The sequence below is a fragment of the Peromyscus maniculatus genome, chromosome 3 (genome assembly GCF_049852395.1).
Source record: "Peromyscus maniculatus bairdii isolate BWxNUB_F1_BW_parent chromosome 3, HU_Pman_BW_mat_3.1, whole genome shotgun sequence".
In the NCBI taxonomy this organism is placed as follows: Eukaryota; Metazoa; Chordata; class Mammalia; order Rodentia; family Cricetidae; genus Peromyscus; species Peromyscus maniculatus.
Genome location: NC_134854.1, coordinates 48,206,930 through 48,225,463, shown reverse-complemented (window position 1 = coordinate 48,225,463; position 18,534 = coordinate 48,206,930).

Here is an 18,534-nt window from a genome sequence, read left to right as displayed (position 1 = left end):
ATTATCTCTAGACTAAGCATAACAATGATTCTTTACATTCCTGCAAGATTAGATAAGTTACTGCTCATTAGATTTGCTTTTATCGTAGTCTTATATGGTAGAATATTGATAATTGAGAACATGCCATTAATCTGACATCACAACGCAGAAAATGAAACAAATTGAGGTAGAAATTCGTTCCTTATTATTTGAAGATTTGGAGGATACATATGCATTTGATGACAGGTTTTCCTAGTGATGTGCCAACAGCTAAGCCTGTGGTTTGGGAAGGCCAGGACAGAGTGACCTGGGGAGAAGTATTAGGGTGTTGCTCCTAAAAACTGCTGTGAGGGTGGAGACAATAACTACTACAAATGAAGGGGTGAGGATGCACGCAGGAGATGGCTCACCCGAAGCCTGAAATGGGCACCTGCAGTATCTGTGGCATGCAGACAACCTGCAGGGTGGCTATTCATGCTCGAGTGTGGAGCAGGGTCCTTACATGGTGTTGTCAGCAGACAAAGAAGAAGGGGAAAATGGTGTGTCTCCCGCCTAACAGGAAAATGACTTAGAGCCCTCGCTTTCTTGACACACTTTGAAGAATTGTGGCTCATTTTTATGTCAGCTTTTCTTTTCTAAACTTAATTCTGGGTTTCCATTTCTGCCTTTAGAATAATCATATCATGTATATTTAGGGTATAAAACTTAATGTTGTCGGGCGGTGGTGGCGCACGCCTTTAATCCCAGCACTCGGGAGGCAGAGGCAGGCGGATCTCTGTGAGTTCGAGGCCAGCCTGGTCCCCAAAGCGAATTCCAGGAAAGGCGCAAAGCTACACAGAGAAACCCTGTCTCGAAACCTCCCCCCCCCCAAAAAAAAAAAACTTAATGTTAAGATACATATAAATATTAAAAGGACTATTTTATTTTATTTTATTTTTAAGATTGTACAGTGTTCTGCCTGCATGTATCCCTGCATGCCAGAAGAGGGCACCAGATCTCACTACAGATGGTTGTGAGCCACCATGTGGTTGCTGGGAATTGAACTCAGGACCTCTGGAAGAGCAGCCAGTGCTCTTAACTTCTGAGCCATCCCTCCAGCCTAAAAGGACTATTTTAGTGGAGTCAACTTACATGCCCACTAACCAAAACAAGGTTATAACTTTGTTTCAGAATATGACATCATTGGCAACGGTCTTGCTGTCCATCAATTCATCCTACAGATGTGCTGCTTGATTCCTTTGGCTCATATCTCCCTCTTTCCTCCCCCACCTTGACCCTGACAACCACCGTTTTAGTCTCGTTCTCTACATATTCCATTTGTCTTAACTTTTCAGATCATACCCCTGAGATCATGCAGTATTTGTGTGGGGGGGGGGGGCTGTATATTTCTTTAGAAAGTTTTTTTGTGTTTTTTTTTGTTTTTTTTTTTACTTTATTTGTGCTTTAAGATCTTCTAGACTCATTCACATTGCAGCAAATGGTAGAATCCCCTCATTGTTTTAATGTTATATAATATTCCATTGTAAATGTGCACCAAATTTTTAGTCATTCACCAACTCATTGTTGTTTATATTATTCCCATATCTTTCCTACTGTAAACAGTGGTGCGATGACTGAGAATAAAGCATCTTCATGATATGATGAGTAGATTTCCTTTTCTTTAGGTGCATGTCAAGGAAAGGATTTTACAATTATGTCAGGGCTATCATACAAAAAAATAATTTTAATAGGTAGCATTAATTAAGAATTAATTAATTAAGCATCATAAATTATGTTGGATTACACCCATTGCTATCCTTTCTAAACTTCCTAGGACTGGAGAGACAGCCCAGTCATTAAGAAGACTTGCTGCTCTTTGAGAGGACCCATGTTCAGTTCCCAGCACCCACATGTGGCTCACAACTGCCTGTAACTCCAGTTCCATAGGATCTGACACCTTCTTCTGACCTTCACAGGCTCTTGCACAAGCCATGGTGCACAGACATACACTCAGCTATGCACAAATACACATAAAATTAAAAAGTAATACTTAAAATTTCCAATAACTCTCTATGTACACTAGTTTTCACCACACTCACTTTAGAAAAGAAGATAGATGCAGGGATAATGTAGAAAACTTTTCTATGGTCACACAGCAAGCATGTGACATGACCTAAGGATGAATCTGAGTTAGCCTGATTCTTCAAATCTTGGCCACAAACGCTACATACAATGCCACCTGACAACCTACAGATGTGGAATATTTTTCTGTCAGTGGTAAGAAACAAGAAGGTTATCCTCATGATCTATTGTATAATATGGTGACGACAGTTAAAAACAACATATTGCATTCTTTAAAATCCAAAGAGAGTAGGTAGAGAGTTCTTACTGAAAGGTGGTTAAGCCTACATGAGGTAATTCAAATGTTAAACAGCTCAACTTAGCCACCCTACAATATGCATATATTTTTTTTAAAATCTCACTGCACATAATAAACATTTACAATTTTGTATGTAAACTTAAAAAATGAAACATTTAAAAAATACCCAAGGAATGCTCAACTATGTTCATAGTAGCACTATTTGTAATAACCAGAACCTGGAAATAATCTAGATGCCCGTCAACGGAAGAATGGATTAAGAAAATATGATACATATACATAACGGAGTACTACTCAACAGAAAAACAATGACAGCATGAAATTTGCAGGCAAATGGATGGAACTAGAAAAAATCATCCTGAGGGAGGTAACCCAGACCCAGAAGGACAAACATGGTATGTACTCACTCATAAGTGGATTCTAGATATAAAGCAAAGAACAATCAGACTGCAACCCACAGAACCAGGGAGGCGACATAGCAGGGAGGACCCTAGGATGACTGTGGCTTATAATAAGTTTTGGTTTTACTCAATTACTGAGCAAGCCTCAATGAAATATTTCACTATTAAGATAAGAATTTATACTGTATCAAGCTGATAATAGAAAAATAAATTAATTAAAAAAATACTCAATGTTTTTACTAAATATCATATACATAAAAATATCAACAACCTTACATCCAGTGCTCTGTGTCTGGGCTCTTGAACCCTTCCCATCAGAGACAGAGCCCTAAAATGCTAGCACGTGCACAATGGCAATTACTTGGCGAATTGTGACGGTACCACTGATAAATCCCTGGTTTTGCCCTTTGTTCTTGAAGCCGGTAACCATCCAGCATTGTATTAGAAGCTTCACAATTATCTCCCTCGGCCTCCAGAGGGTCAGAAATTCTCCAGCAAGGCAAGCTTTTGTTTCACAATCACAGACAACCTTAACTTGCAGCTTTATCTACACATTCATGCTCGGCTCTGAACTACGGAGCAGCCGAGCTTCAGGACCTGTTTTGATAAGAGTCCTAGATACCTGAGGAGGGTGGGGAGCAAGCAAGACTGGGATTCCCCCAGTCAGTTTCACCTATTTTAATCTTCACCTCTTCTGAAACCTGTGACTACCCCGGATCCAGAGAGGTCACTAGGTCTATGAAATCTGCTGAGATTCTTAACAAAAATGGGAAAGAAGCAAAATACACTAGGCTCTACCAATAGAGCACTGATAGAGTAAAGAATTGTGTCATCAGACAATGGGTAGCCATGCAAATATCTGTAAGGGCATTATCAAAACAAGATCCGACCATTTTAGCTTACACAGGAAGGTGTTGTGCCTTCATCACAAGACCACCACAGAGCTGATATCTAATGCAAAACACACAGGGGTTTATCAATAATAAGCAAGCCCGGGCTTGGTCTGTGTCTGACACAGTGGGTGGAGGAGAACAGCCCTGAGTTCTCAGGGTGAGGGGTTTTTAAAGGGAAAAACCGCAAGCAGGATGGTACCAGCCTTTGCATCATTATGATTGGGTGAGGGTGTGTAACCTTTGAATTTACTGGTTGGAGGTTACAGTTATCATTTTGGGGCAGGCCTGGACAAGTCCCAGGCTTTGTCCTTGAGGTGCCATGGAGGCTGGCTGGCCTCGCACGTACTGAATGTTGGGGCTGACTCAGTGGCCCAGGCTCTGTCCTTGAGCTGCCATGGAGGCTGGCTGGCCTAACATGTTCACATTAACCCATGCATGTAGCTCTAGGTTGGTGAGGGGTCCGACACAGTAAACAGTTAGCTGAACCTTGATCAGTTCATGCAGAAAGGGAACTAGTGCAAGGACTGTCTTTTGTTCACTGGCCCTCCCAGAAGCTGCTTGTTCCATTCTCAGGAAACTGAAATTGAAGCCTGATCTCCGAGAGAAGACTGAGCAGCCTGTTGTGGCATCTGCTTGGTCCTTTCAAAGGTATCCATGATGCACTGAGAAAAGCAAGCATAAAGAAAAGAAGGATGCTATTCTACATCTGAATGTGCTCATCTGGACATAAAATCACTCTTCAGCTAAGACAGGGGAAGCTAAAAACTGAAAAGACAGTCACAGGCTTGACACAGCATCACTGACAACTTTTTACGTCAGTGCTAGGGATGGGACTCAGGACTTAATGCATGCTAACCACATACTGTACCACTGAGCTGCTAAGAAGCTGAGCCCTCAGCCTCTGTGGCAACTTCATTAATAAGAATGGGAATTTATGCTGGGCAGTGGTGGCACACCTTTAATCCCAGCACTCAGGAGGCAGAAGCAGGCGGATCTCTGTGAGTACAAGGCCAGCCTGGTCTACAAAGCAAGTTCCAGGAAAGGCGCAAAGCTACACAGAGAAATCCTGTCTCTAAAACCCAAAACAAAACAAAAAAAGAATGGGAATTTACTAATCAAAATTAATTAGTTAAGTTAACCCAAACATCTACTCCACCTATGAGCTGCTAGAGCACGTGAAAGGGCTGATCCTGCAGGAACCAAAGAGGCAGGATGGCCATGACTCAGGGCAACAACAGGATATCCTAGAAGAGTCTCTGTGAGGGCCCAGTAGTGATGGTGTAGCAGAAGCCAGATGCCTCGAACTAGACTAATAATCCATTGCAATGAACATTTGCAAGTAAAGCCATTTGAACAAAAAGATAAGTGTGATGCACTGCAGCTTCCATAGGAGAGGTTTTTCTTTCTTTGATGTTTTATTTCCTTTTTGAGGAGGTTACAAGGGTGGAGGGTGGAAAAGGAAGCACTGGGAAATGAGTGTGCTTGGGGTGTAAGGTGTGAAATTCACAAAGAATCAATTTTTTAAATTATGGGAAAAAAATAGTTCAGGTGGTAGTGGTGCACATCTTTGATCTCTGTACTCCGGAGGCAGAAGTAGATGGATCTCCGTGAGTTGTAAGGCCAGCCTGGTCTACAGAGTGAGTTCCAGTACATCCAGGGCTATACAGTGAAACCCTGTCTCAAGAAACCAAACAAACATAGTTCAGGAAATGGGAAAGAATGAAGCTCCTGTGTCTCTATGTAGCCTTGACTGGCCAGGAACCAGGCTGGCCTTGAACTCACAGAGATCTGCCTGCCTCTGCCTACCAAGGGCTGGCATTAATGGAGTGCACCACCACTGCCCAGTCATTCCACTTTTAGAGCTATTTTATAAAAAGCCAAATTTATAAACCACCAGCCATCAATCTCCCAAAATAGCTTTAGAGAAAGAGACTTGACTTGGGTAGCCAGGCCTCATGGACAATTCTGAGTTCATGCAAACAAATTTATAAGAGGAATACTGTAAAATCTAAAACAGCAAATTACATTGAAGTATATTTCATCTATCACGTCAGCAAAAAAATTTAAAAAAATTTTTTTTTTTGGTGTTTTTGAGGCAGGATTTCTCTGTAGCTTTGGAACATATCCTGGACTAGCTCTGTAGACCAGGCTGGCCTTGAACTCACAGAGATCCACCTGCCTCTGCCTCCCGAGTGCTGTGATTACATGTGTGTGCCACCACTGGCCGGCTAGAAATGAAAAATGTTTAAAGTAAAGTTACTGGGCTGGGGAGATGGCTCATAGGAAGCAGGAAAAACCTCAATTAGATCCCAGAAAAGTCCCATAAGAAAGTGGAACCCAGCAGCAGATATCTGTAACCCCAATAACTGGTGAGTCAGAGACAGATAAGTCCTTAGTGCTTAATTGTCTAGCTGAATTGGCAAGCTCCATGTTCAGTGAAAGACCTTGTCTCACAAAATAAGTTGAACAGTAATTGCAGACACCTGGTGTCAACTTTTGTCTGCAGCAATATGAACACACATATACAAGCACCTAAACATACATACATGTGCACATACTAGCGAACATGTACACACATACACACACACACACACACACACACACACACACACACACACACACAGAGTCAATGATGATTTATGGAGTGTTACTCATTGCTAAATCTTGATCTAAAACTGCACAGAAAATAAGTCTGCCCACGTCTGCCACAATTCCAAATGTATATATGATTTGGTTTAGAAATTTGACCTCCATGGGCTGGAGAGATGGCTCAGTGGTTAAGAGCACTGACTGTTCTTCCAGAGGACCCAGGTTCAATTCCCAGCACCCACGTGACAGCTCACACCTGTCTGTAACTCTAGTTCCAGGGCTTCGGACACCCTCACACAGACATACACACAGGCATACACACATAAAATAAAAAAGAAATTCGACTTCCAGCTAGGTGGTGGTGGTGCACACCTTTAATCCCAGCACCCAGGAAGCAGAGCCAGGCAGATCTCTGTGAGTTCGAGGCCAGCCTGGTCTACAGAGTGAGATCTAGGACAGGCACCAAAACTACACAGAGAAACCTTGTCTCGAAAAACCCAAAAAAGAAATTTGACCTCCAGGAACATATCCTACAGGTAGACTAACAGATGTGCAAGATACTCATTAAAGCACTGTTTGTATATCCCACTATTGGAAACAACGTCAACAGAGACTGGGTAAGGACTTCACGCTACACTCTTTCAACAGACTACTGATCAGCTGAAAAATAAGGGAGCTCTTCATGAAATGATATAAATCCGTCTACATTGTCAAGTGCAAAGTTGTGAGCTCAAAACACTTTCCAGGCTGTCTTTGAGGCAAACATGTCCTAAAAGCACAGAATATTTTCTGAACCATTCTACAAGCAATTTGTTATGCTGCCAAGGGGCTAGAGAGGGAAACAGCTTGTGCTCTGAGGTATGTATTTCCACAAGATGGTGCTGTAACTTCCACCAAGAACAAAACCCACATTTCCTTCAGAATGTGGTCTGCAGAACGTGTTTCGCAGTCTGTATGTGTTCTGGCGAGTCCATCAAAGAAACACAGTGGGCCAACATATCCTTATAGAGGATGACTTGGGCCTGAAGAGCCAAGACTGTTCCTGGTAAATGCTTTCTACCACCCCCATTCATACCTGAGTTACTGTGGAGGCTTCATGTTTACCATAATCCGGGGCCTCTGCACCCTCCTTTCCAATTGCTGCCCTCACAGGCCAGGGCTACGTGAGGCAGGGTGGGACCCCGTACTGAGGAGTGGCTGGAGTGTTCGTTCCTGGAAATGTAAGCAATGGAAAGACAACCCCCACATGTACCTACACTTTCCATCCTGCACAGCCCAAGAACCTCTAATAGAGCCTTCCCTTGCCATCCCAGCCCACACTAATCATACTTTCCTCGGATGTTCTGTGGCTTTAAAGCTTTTGCCCTCTTTAGGCTTATCAAGGGTTGCTTTAGAATATTTCAACATTTCCATTTAAATGTTCCAAGTTCTTTTAAGACAAGAACCCTGTGATAATGATCTATTGTATATCCTAGAGCAACAAGCATCCTAGCACCGAGTTATGCATAGTAATGAGACCAGCACGCCCACAATCAGAAATATGTGTTCCTTAATCTGCAGCAGTTGGGGTGACTGAGAAGACGGTAGCCAGTTGGTCACTTTCTAGGCCTAGGAATGTGATCTTATGGATCACACCCTCTTTGAACTGTTTGATCATCTCTAAAATCCAGAACTGAACTGCCTTAACTCTGTAGTTATTAAATTTGCCTTTAAATAGCTTACTTCTCTCAGTATCTTTAGAATTCTCTCTTTGAGAGAGCCCTCCAGGCAAGAATATTTGTATCATAGAGGAGAATGTTTCTCTTGAAGAAGATGGCATCATCCTTTCTGGTCTTCTTCATTCTTGGCTCTGTTCTTCTTTCCTCTGTCTCCTTCCTCTGGGCTGTGACAGTCATCACCATTGACACAGATGCCTGAGGCTGACAGTCTCTTTCCACTTCTCTGCTCTCCCAGGGCAGGAAAGAGCAAGGGGAAAAGAAGCCTGAGGGCACCGGGTATTCTGGGCCCAGTCTCAGGAGTAGTAGAAGAACCTAGTGTGTTTGGGGAAAGAGTGGAGCAGGAATTAGGTGGAAAAGAGGTCTTTTGTGCCAGGTGTAATGCTTGGGGCTGTGACAGAGAAAGAAGATCCTCCAGGCATGGCCACCAGGCCCTGGACATAGGGAATAAGGTTGGCAATTTTGTACTGGTATAAAAGGGCAAGGCAGTGTTAGAGCAGTTAGGAACAGAACCAAGATTGTTTCCATTCACGAAATGAATAGCATCTAATTAACAGTCTGTATTCCATATTACATCCACCACAAGAAGAGGGGACAGAAAGGGGACCCAAGCCATTCTTTAAGTGATATGATGAGGTGGACAAAACAAAAGACAGGTTTCTATTTTATCCCAACTAGAAGGAAAAGGAGATATGTGTGTGAAAATAGCATTTGGTGCTGGATGGTGGTGGCACACACCTTTAATCCCAGCACTTGGGAGGCAGAGCCAGGTGGACCTCTGTGAGTTTGAGGCCAGCCTGGTCTACAAAGTGAGTTCCAGGAAAGGCACAAAGCTACACAGAGAAACCCTGTCTCGAAAAACCAAAGAGAGAGAGAGAGAGAGAGAGAGAGAGAGAGAGAGAGAGAGAGAGAGAAGAGAAGAGAAGAGAAGAGAAGAGAAGAGAAGAGAAGAGAAGAGAGAGAGAGAGAGAGAGAGAGAGAGAGAGAGAGAGAGAGAGAGAGAGAGAGAGAGAAGCATTTGACTTTATACTTCCACAATAAAAACTGCTGGAACCCTCCCCTCCCCCTTCTACAATTTAAGTTACTATAAACATCTCCATCTGTATGTCCTTCTCCTACAGAAAATAATATGACTCATAAACATGTATACAAAGCTATATACACACATGATAAGATAAAGTTAAAGAGCGATAAGAAAACAGGGAAAAGGGAATTAAGAACAGAAGCTGTGAGTTTACAACCCACGTGACAGTCCCCCTGGGAGATCAATTCCAGGAATCTCTGGATACCAAATTCCTCAAATACTTAAATCCTTTATATAAACTAGTACTGCTTTTGTTACATACAACCTACAGACATCCTTTCATGTACTTTAAATCATCTTCCAATTACCTGCGACGCTAAATACAGTGTAAATGCATTATTTACAGTAGAATGCAAATTCTTGGGAGGTTTTGCTGGTTGTATTTTAAGATAGGGTCTTACTGTGTTGATAAGGCTGACCTTGAACTCACAGAGCTTTGCCTGCCTGTGCTTCCTGAGTGCTGGGATTAAATGTGGGTGTGTCACCACTCCCGGCCTGTAAATACTTACGTCTTTCTTGAAATGGCAGGAAAAGCAATTTCTATTTCTTCAGTACAGACAAATAACCCTGAAGATACAGAGGGGCTGGTTGTTCTAACATATCTCTGGAAGGTAATTACAACTTTGCTACTGAATTCTATTTTCCAATTCATACTGAAAATGAGAGTGTTGTGACTTTCCTGGTACTAGTCTTTCTCTTTCTTTAGTACCTCCCAGGATTTGTCATTAAGATACAATCTTTACAAACCTCTGTCTTGGGAAAATAGAAGCACCATCTTTAAGGCTAGATGCCAGTCAGGATTCATGCTTTCTAACTTAACATCACTCACATCCCAGGGCTCACTTCGGGTTGGGATTTCTACTGTCTTCAGCCCTGAACGTGGTTAGACCTGGAGTTTCCCTCAGAGATTCCAGGGTAACTACTGACACCCTTTATTGAACATTCTTAGCATGTGTGCTTTTTTGTTTCATATAAAAAACAACTGACAGATTGTCTCGGCATTCAGGGAGCAGGAGAAGAAGTAACTCCCAGCCTTTGTGATAGGTAGCATCCCAAATGCCATAGAGATTAGAAGTGAAGAGGAATTAATGTGAGCAAGACAGAAGAGACCCGTCCCCTGCTGTTGGCTCCTCTGGACTTTTGTCTTTAAGCTTGAACCAGAATTGTAATGTTCAGTTTTATCACTGTCTGTTGATCGTACAAAGCCTTGGGTTTCCTGACGGTTTCACCAAACATCATGTCCTTGGGTCACAGTCGCCCCCGTTAGCACTCTTGTTCCTCCCTCCCACTCCTGTTTCTTCCCAAATATACTGTTTTCAGGTCATATATGTATGTGTGCGTGGATAAAAACAGGCTACTCATTCCAGGCTGGTCTCAAATTCACAGAAATCCACCTGCCTCTGCCTCCAGAGCGCTGGGACTAAAGATGTGTGTCACCACCGCCCAGTCACAAGGGAAGTCATAAAGTCAATGTGAAGGCTTTAGGTGGAACTTTGAGGAAATAACCGAAGTTAGGTGAGGTCATGAGAGTGGGGCCTTTATGATGAGAAGAGGAAGACACAACAGAGTCTGTTCTCTTTACAGAATACAAGAAGTTAGCTAACTGCCAATAGGAAGAGGGTCCTCATTCAACCCAAATCTTTGGAACCTGATCTGGAACATAACAGCATCCAGAGCTGTGAAAAGTAAACATCCATTGTTTAAATTATCTGGTTTGGGGTGTTTTGTTACAGTAGCCCGGGGTGACTGACACAAAGGAATTCTCAGCACCCCCATAACTAAACAAGTATAGATATGCATTGCTTTTTGTTTTATACATAAACAGAAAGATCAGCACTTCATCTAGAATCTCATGATCAGCAATAGATCAAAACTTAAATCTTTCTAGGGTGAATTTACTCATTTATTTATCAAGCATTAATCAACCACCCACTGTAACATGGAAGTCACACTGGGCCATGGTGTCACACACCTTTAATCCCAGCACTAAAGACGCAGGTGGATCTCTATGCGTTTGAGACCAGCCTCATCTACATAGCAAGTTCCAGAACAGCTATGAATACATAAAGAAACCTTGTCTCCAAAGGAAAAAAAAAAAGACAATTCACACTGAACTTTGATGTCATGAAGTCAGAGAAAACAGAACTACACATTTCTTAAATAAGTTTTTGAGATAATAACATAACTACCATTCCTTGTTCTATTTTAAATTCAAAAATGGCCCCCTTTTCTTTAACTGTTGGTATATATATTTATGTCTCTGTGTGTTTATTTCTAAATATAAAAATATAAAATATAAAAATTACTGCTTAGTGCATATACTGTTACTTGTATGCATATGCTGACCATTTGGTTTTGGTTTTGGATGACCAATTGGTATGCTCTTCCCTGTGGAAGACTATTTCTCCTATTCTCAGCATTTCTTTTTTTTTTTTTTTTTTTCAGGCTTGTTATTAACTAGCTCATATATATATATATATATATATATATATATATATATATATATATATTATTTTACAACACCATTCAGTTCCACATAATAGCCACAGATTCTCCTGTTCTCCCCCTCTCGCCCCCCTCCCCCTCCCCCCAGCCCACCTCCCGTTCCCACCTCCTCCAGATCAAGGTCTCCTCCGAGGACCGGGATCGACCTGATAGACTCAGTCCAGGCAGGTCCAGTCCCCCCCTCCCAGGCCGAGCCAAGCGTCCCTGCATAAGTCCCAGGATTCAAACAGCCAACTCATGCAACGAGCCCCGGACCCGGCACCACCGCACAGCTACCTCCCAAACAGATCAAGCCAAATGACTGTCTCACCCATTCAGAGGGCCTGATCCAGTTGGGGGTCCCTCAGCCTTTGGTTCATAGTTCATGTGCTTCCATTCATTTGGTTATTTGTCCCTGTACTTTATCCAACCTTGGCTTCAACAATTCTCGATCATATAAACCCTCCTCTTTCTCACTAATTAGACAAGACTATACTTTCAGGGATCATTTCTATAGTTCGTTACTATTCTCAGCATTTCTTAGTTGCTTGTAGTTCTTTATCTAACCTTCCGACCTTCTGAGTTTCCTCCCTTCCACATTAGCATGTCTATTGGCCCTTATTCAGCTCATGTTTAAGCATCTATGTTGATGAGACTTCATGGGTGCAGCTTCTGACATTCCTAGGAGACACAAGCTGACAGGAAACTCCCTAATGGTCTGGCCCTCACAGTCTTCCTGCCAATGTTCTTTCATGTTCCCTGGGACTTGGGTACAGCAATAGTGTTGTGATGTATCAGCTGAGACTGGGCTTCACCTCTGCTGTTTTGCTGTAATGAATGGTCTCCGCTGCAAAGAGAACTTTCCTTGATGAGGGGTGAGAGCTGCACTCCTCCGTGGGCATGAGGACAAGTATTTAGAATGCAGCTAGGGATGGTGCTGGTTCAGTGAAGTGGAGGTTGTAAATTCTCCTTGAAGATACAAGATTTGAGAAGTCTTGGGGAGTTGGCTAGGTTTCCAGTGCCAGGCATGATTTCCCTCTTGGAGAGTGGGTCTTAAGACCCAATTGGAGAGTTGTTGATTACTGGCCAAGATAAGTGTGCCATTACTGCACCCTTGGATTATCATGCCACGCTGGTCATTATGGCTTTGGGGCACTGTATCTGGGTAGGACTGTTGGTTGCTCCCCTCCTTTGCAAGCTTGCATGATGTTTCTGGTACCATGAAAGCTGTAGGAGGAGGCATTCAGGTCAGTTCCAGTTCTGGTACTCAGGGCTCTGTATCTCAAGTGTATGGTATCTTCAGCAATAGGGACTTACTTGATACTCCTTAGGGTGTGGGGGTATTAAGGGCAATAATAATAGCCTGTAATGTTTGAGGAGTTACTTGGACTACCCTGACCAACAATTTAAAAGAGAGATTTTTTGTTAGATAGTGTCTTAGGGTTTCTATTGCTGTGAAGAAACCATGACCATGTCAACTTTTTTTTTTTTTTTTTTTTTTTTTTTGAGACAGGGTTTCTCTGTGTAGGTCTGGCTGTCATGGAACTCACTCTGTAGACCAGGCTGTTCTCAAACTCAGAGTTTCACCTGCCTCTACCTCCTGAGTGTTGGGATTAAAGGCATGTGTCACCACTGCCCAGCTGACCATACTAACTCTTATAAAGGAAAACGTTTAATTGGGGCTGGTTTACAGTTCAGAGGTTTAGTCCATTATCATCATGGCAGGAAGCATGGCAGCACACCAGAAAACATGGTGGTAGAGAAGGAAGTGAGGGTTCTACATCTGGATCCATTGGGAGCAGGAGACTATATGTCACACTGGGCATAGCTGAGCATAGGAGACCTCAAAGTCCGCCCCCACAGTGACACACTTTCTCTAACAAGGCCACATCTCCTAATAGTGCCACTCCCTATGGGCCAAGCATTCAAACATAGGAGTCTATGGGTGCCATACTTATTCAAACCAACACAGACAGTGTAAGGTTCATGGGAGAAGCACTGTTAGGCCAGATGAGAAAATTTTACTAAACTGTGTGTGTATGCTAATTTACATGAATTACAGCATTTTTAGGTAAACAGTTAATAGCATAATTCCTTATGACTTTTTCAAACATATTTACTGTTATTACTCTCCACCCTCCTTCTTCTGTATTTATTTCTCTTCCTCCTCCTTAATTAAAGCACTGCTCCATGAAGCATACATCTTAATCGTAATGACATTTAAAGAAATCAGAAAAGGTTCCAGAGATGAAATACACATGACTTCGTCCTGCAAAAGACCAGGAACCTGATTAATAGAAAAAGGGTAGGAAGGACAGTTCAGGCAGCAGCGTTAGTACCTCAGAAGCTCAAGGGAAGGAAATGCTGCATGGCATTGATGGTTTGGCTGACAGACAGCCAGAGCAGAGAGCAGGTGGAGTCAGAGAAAAGACAGCCTCAGAGGAAGGCTGGGGATGAAGGCAGAACCCCAGCGGAGGAAGCCTTTGCCTTGTACTCAGTACTGTTTCTCTTACCTAGATGGTTACATATTTACCTCCTAGCTTTCCTTTCTGCGTTGTCTCTGTATTTGTCTAGAGTTACCAAGAATATCTATGGCTACACCCCACCTCACTCCAGGCCTAAGCGGACCTAGGACTTCCAATTCTCCTTTTCCTCTTAGTGATTCAAAGCCAGCTCATCACCAGACACTAAGACGACAGGTTTGCTTCACTGTTGCGGGAGAGTGAAGCTCATGAGCACAAGCAAGCCCACAGGTACCTCAGGAAGCAGCAGAGCTGTGAGCACATGCCAGTCAGGTTTTCAGTGTCAACACGATTCTAGCTGTGAGGCATCCCAGTGTGTGTGTGTGTGTGTGTGTGTGTGTGTGTGTGTGTGTGTGTGTGTGTGTGTGTGTGTGTTTGAGTCGGAGGGGTGTTCCTGGAGGAGTCAACTGTCAACCTCAAAAAACTATGTTCAAGAGAAGTGTTAGGAAACACAGGCAGAGATGCCAGCTAAGACTAGATGAGCCACCTTGGCGAATTAAATACACCCAAGAAGACCATTATGTAAAGAAGTAGACTGCCTCCTTGATCTTTGTTTTTCTGTAACTGTTGAATGTGGCCATGAAGCTCTTGTGTCTTTAAAAGTATCAAGGGAGGCTACTCATCTATACATTCTATTATCTCATGTATCCTAATATATACTATTTGTCATATCATATTTATTTTATATTTATTATTCACTCAACAAATATTCACTGGTTCACTTACTGTATGATTCTTTTCAAACACTAGGAATATGGAGATATGGGATATAATCTCTGCACTTAAGATCCTTAAGTCCTCAGTGCAGCAGTGTAGGAGCTGGCGCCTAAGAGATGTTTGAGTCATAGAGACACAGCCTTTTACATAGATTAGTACCTTTCTTGCTTGTCACAAAGGCTGTAACTCATGTTCTCTCTTTTCTCTGCACACCCGAGTCTCAACCCCCTTCCATGCATGGAAATAGCATAAGGCCCTTTGGTTGGTGTTGGAAGCCAAATTAAACCTCCTTCCTTTACAAATAACTCAGGAGTAGTGAGCAGACCTAGACATGTGTGCATCTTTCACAGGACACATTTCAAGAACCACAAGCCTCCACAGACCATGAGAGTATGAGCGTTAATGTATTTACCATCCTAGCAATATCACAGGAAGATACCAGCAAGTGGAGCTCAGTTTGCAAACTCATTCAGAAGTAAGTATCTCTATACCTCCTCTAAACTTTGCTCTGCACACACCTCTGTCACAAAAATATATTGCTGTTCCCTTCAGAATCTGAAGGGGATGGGTTCCAGGATCACTCGTGGTAATCAACATCTGCAGATGCTCGAGAGTCTTATATAAAACAATGTTGATTTTTGCATACAGTCTATGCACAGCCTTCAAAAGACTGAAACCATCTCTAGGTCGCTTCTACAACCTAGCACACTGCATTGTTCAGGAAATATTAATGAGAACAATATATATATGTCTAGTATAAATGCAGGGTTTTTCCAAATATTTCATTCTTGGTTTTTTGAGATAGGGTTTCTCTGTGTAGCTTTGTGCCTTTCCTGGATCTTGCTCTATAGACCAGGCTGACCTAGAACTCACAAAGAGCCGCCGCCGCCCGGCATATTTCACTCTTGGATGGTTGAATCCTCCAGTTATGGAATCCCTGGACATAAAGATCTAAGTGCATACATTGTTTACCTGTTCCTTCTATTAGACATCAGGGGCAGTGGACTGGTTATCTCCTTGGGACAGTAGAGGTAGTAAAACCTTGCTTATTGTTAAGCTAAAACCACCTTTTATTAATAATCCACAAATTAACATGATTCCAGTGTGTGTGTAAGGTTGTGGTGGTCTATTTAGCTTTTTTAATATATAAAATAACTGACTTCTACCTACATAGCTGACTTGGAATCTCTGAAAATGCCTGAATGTGAAAACCTTTGAGCTAGTATGCACATGCCTTTCATAGAAAACATACTCTTTCCTTCAGTGACTTACCACAGTACTGCCCATTTTACCGACAATAAATAAAATAACAGGCAATGTCAACACACATCAGGCAAACTAAAGCTCTGGCTCTGGAACACAAATGATAAGTGGAGCTGAGCTAAGTGGAGCTGAGCTCCAGGGAAGGCTTGTTCGTCTATCACTGTGGTCAGTGGTTTCTAAATCCTAAATTAAAGTACCCACACGGAGAAAAAAAAAACAGTCCATGTAATGAAAAGTTATCAGCAAATCGGTTCATCTTCCTGTAAGTAAAATAGAGTCATGAAGGTAGTGAGGGCAAAAGCCAGACTCCATTATTCTGGCCATGACTATGGAACACCCTGGAGATCTCTTCCTCTTGGGGGCTGAGGTGATGGCTCACTGGTCAAGAGCACTGGCTGCTCCACCAGAGGACCAATTCCCAGCACCCCCATGGCAGCTAACAACTGTCTGTAACTCTTAGACCTGACACTCTCATACAGACTTACACGCAGGCAAAACAGCAATGCACATAAAATAATGACAAAAAAAATATTTTTTTTTAAAAATCTCTTCTTCTCCTGCCATGGTCCCCCCCATCACACACAAATTTAAATCTGGATTCTGCATATGAGAAAACAAGTAGTAGTATTTGTCTTTCTGAGTCTGGCTTATCTTGCTCAACATGATCTCCAGTTCCATCCATTTTCTTTCAAATGCCATCATTTCATTTTTATGACTGAATAAAATTCTAGCAGGTATATGTACATTTTCTCTATGCATTCTTTTTTAATTTTTTTTTTTTTTTTTTTTTTTTTTTTTTTTTTTTGGTTTTTCGAGACAGGGTTTCTCTGTGTAGCTTTGCGCCTTTCCTGGAACTCGCTTTGGAGACCAGGCTGGCCTCGAACTCACAGAGATCCACCTGGCTCTGCCTCCCAAGTGCTGGGATTAAAGGCGTGCGCCACCACCGCCCGGCCTTTTTTAATTTTTTTTTTTAATTACATGCATGTCTAAGGAACACATGCATGCCTGGAGCATTTGGAGGCCAGAAGGCATTGAATCACCTGGAACTGGAGTTCCAGAATTGAACCCAGGCCCTCCGGAAGAGCATCCAAAGATCTTAGAGACTGAGCCATCTCTCCAGCCCCATCCATGGATTTCCTGATGGACATCTAGGTTAGCTCTATTTTTTAGCTACTGTGACTGGTGCAGCAGAAAACATGGCTATGTAAATACCTCTGTGGTATATTGCCTTTCAGACCTGCAGGTCTATGTCTGGAAGTACAGCTGGGTCACATGGTGGTTCCATTTTTAGTTTCATAAGAAGCCCCCATACTGGTATCTGTAGCAGCTGTACCAACAATATATGAGAGCTTCACTTTTCCCACATTCTTGCCCAGCATTGCTGTTGTCTCTTTGCTTGATGACAGCCATTCCTGGAGTCACATGGCATCTTGAAGCAGTTCCAACCAGCATTTCCCTGAGGGTGAAGGATGTCCAACACTTTTTCAAATATTTGCCAGCTATCTGTAATCATTCTTTTGAAAATGCCCTACTCAGCGAAACAGCCCATTTACTAATTGGATGATTTGGTGTTTGCTATTTGATCTTTGCAGTTCTTTATATAGCCTAGATATTAATTCCTTGTCTGATATATAGTTGGCCAAGAATCTTTCTAATCCTGTAGTTCTCTTTTGATTTGGTGGTTATTTCCTTTGTAGCACAAACACTTTTTTCTTGCAATCCCATTTGTAAATGCTTGAAATGATTTCCCATGCTTTCAGAGTCAGTTGCTGAAGTCCACTGACTATGTCTCCATTTGCTTCACCTTTATTTGCTTCTGCAAGATTCAGTTTCAGGTCTTATGTTAAGGTGTTTAATCCAGCACTGAATTAGTTTTTGTACAGGATGAGAGAATGAGACCTACTTTCCTTCTTCTACATGTGGATTTCCAGTTTGCTCAGCATCATATGCTGAAGAGCCCCCCATCCCCGATCTATTTCTGACAACTTTCATAAAACAATAACTGCCTATAAGTGTGTGGGTTTACTTTGGGGTCTTCCATTCTACCTCATCAATTTACATGTGAGCAAGCTATTTTACCTTTCCCATCGTCGACTCTTCAGTTCTGAACTTATTATTTACTTTCAAGAAGCAATCATCCTCTACCAGGTTGATCTCAGTCCTCGGGCGAGACTTTGCTCTGGAGGAGGTCGGAATGGAGGGTGGGCTGGGGGGAAGGGGAGGGAGGTAGGAGGGGGAAGAACAAGGAAATTTGTTGCTGATATGTAGAACTGAATTGTATTGTAAAATAAAAGAAAAAATGTCAAAAAAAAAAAAGAAGAAGAAGAAGAAGAAGAAGAAGAAGAAGAAGAAGAAGAAGAAGAAGCAGCAGCAGCAGCAATCATCCTGACTCTTAATTCCATTTCCTCTCTTGCTTGTCCTTCCTCCAGAATTGGTTCAGGGTGTCATCTGCTTTATCTACAGACTGTGATGTGCAACCAACTATCAACCACACCCATTAAATGGGCTTCCCCACATCTCCATTTCAT